Below are 2331 nucleotides of genomic sequence, written 5' to 3' on the forward strand. Positions count from 1 at the left end.
CCATATTGACTGTCTTTGTTTCCTGGGAAAATGAGATAATTCCCCCCTCAAAACCTTTGCCCTTACGGCTCCCTCCGCTGAGAACATCTTCCTGATATAATTTCTGAGTTGCTGACTCTCTTCCTTCAGGCTCTGCTCAGAAAAAGCATATCTTTAGAGTGATTTTCTCTGACCACCCAATCTCACCCCACCCCCCCACCTCCAGCTCTCTGTCACGACACTCTCTTTACCTCTTTTGTTCCTTCATCACGCATAATGCCTTCAGAAATTATCGTTCTAAACAATCATTTACTGATTTAATACCTGTTTCTCTCAACTGAAATATAAGATCATGGAGGGCAAGGACTTCATTTGTTTTGCTCACCTTGAAGCCCCAGAACTTGAAACAGTGCCTACACAAAGCACGTACTCTGTAGATACTTGTTGAACTGGCACATCTGCAAATAGCAACACAAGCATGGGGTTAAACCATCCTTGCCCTCATGATGCCACCAAAGAATGTGCTGGTCTTACTAAGTGTTTTTTGTCCAAGCCTCTGGAAACTTAGGCCTTGCTAAGTCCACCCATCTGGCTAACTGTATTCCAGTACCATGTGATTTTAAATGATAATCCTTAGATAATAGTAGAATTATTAGAATTCTATTAGAATAAGAGAATTATTAGATAATAATAAAATTCCCCTTTGAGAGCCCCTGAGAAAATATTCTAAGAATGGTTCTTAAAGTGACTGAAAATAATAGAAATCAATGTTTAATATTCAGATATTTGAATGATGCTACTTACTCACCAACAATGAAGCATGTGCTTTGAATAGTTTCCTGCTGTGGTGACTAGTCTGAGTTTATCTTTACTAGTTCCCTCAGTTTCACTTCTCCTTCTGACCGGTGGCCAGTGACTGATTGGCAGGTGGGACCCTTACTAGTTATGGTATGGTTGTGTGCTCCTTGACCCCTGGGAGGCAAGACAGTGCAGTGGGAAAGAGCAAAGTCTCCTGTTGCAGATGACCTGGGTTGAGTCATGACTCCTCCACTCACAAGCTGTGACTTTGGGCATGCTCCCAAGCCGTCCTCTGCCTTAGTATCCTCATCTATAAGATGTAAACTATTAATAGCACCTAGCCTCTGAAGGGTGTTGTATATGACCCAGCAATCTCCGTACTGGGCGTGTACCCTGAGAAAACCATAATTCAAAAAGAGTCATGTACCACAATGTTCACTGCAGCACTATTTACAATAGCCAGGACATGGAAGCAACCTAAGTGTCCATCGACAGATGAATGGATAAAGAATATGTGGCACATATATACAATGGACTAGTACTCAGCCATAAAAAGAAACGAAACTGAGTTATTTGCAGTGAGGTGGATGGACCTAGAGTCTGTCATACAGCGTGAAGTAAGTCAGAAAGAGAGAGACAAATACCTTATGCTAACACATATATATGGAATCTAAAAAAAAAAAAAAAAGGTTCTGATGAACCTAGGGGCAGGACAGGAATAAAGACACAGGCGTAGAGAATGGAATTGAGGACATGGGGAAGGGGAAGGGGAAGCTGGGACCAAGTGAGAGAGTGGCATGGACATATATATGCTACCAAATGTAAAATAGATAGCTGGTGGGAAGCAGCCACATAGCACAGGGAGATCAGCTCGGTGCTTTGTGACCACCTAGAGGGGTGGGATAGGGAGGGTGGGAGGGCACATGGGGATGTATGTATATGTATAGCTGATTCACTGTTATACAGCAGAAACTAACACACCATTGTAAAGCAATTATACTCCAATAAAGATGTTTAAAAAGAAACAGTAAGTGAATGTTATAGCACAGGGAACTCTGCTCAACATTACGTAACAACCTAAATGGGAAAAGAATTTGAGAAAGAATAGATTCATGTATATGTATAACTGCATCACTTTGCTGTACACCTGAAACTAACACAACATTGTTAATCAATTATACTCCAATATAAAATAAAAAGTTAAAAAAAACAAGAGTAAGTGAATGAATGTAAGCACTTAGAACAGAGTAGAACAGTACCTGGCACAGAGTAAGTGCTGTGCTATCTATTATGCCTGCCCTTAAGGAATTTGCTGTCTAGGAAGGAAAAACAGGACACACAGAGGAAAAGGTGACCAATGATGGCACATCTGATAAATGCCCAGTGAATACTAGTGACCAGAAATACCATGGGGCTTCAAAGAAAGGGAAAAAGGGCTCTGGGCTTGGACAGCTTAAAAAACACCTTCATTGAGCTACATGAAATCTAAAACCTTGAGACATGAACGCACATCTGTCCTTCCTCCGTGGAAAATTAATTGGGTTGGAATGAAAT

Source organism: Lipotes vexillifer, unplaced genomic scaffold (genome assembly GCF_000442215.2).
Source record: "Lipotes vexillifer unplaced genomic scaffold, Lipotes_vexillifer_v1.1 scaffold410, whole genome shotgun sequence".
NCBI classification, from domain to species: domain Eukaryota; kingdom Metazoa; phylum Chordata; class Mammalia; order Artiodactyla; family Lipotidae; genus Lipotes; species Lipotes vexillifer.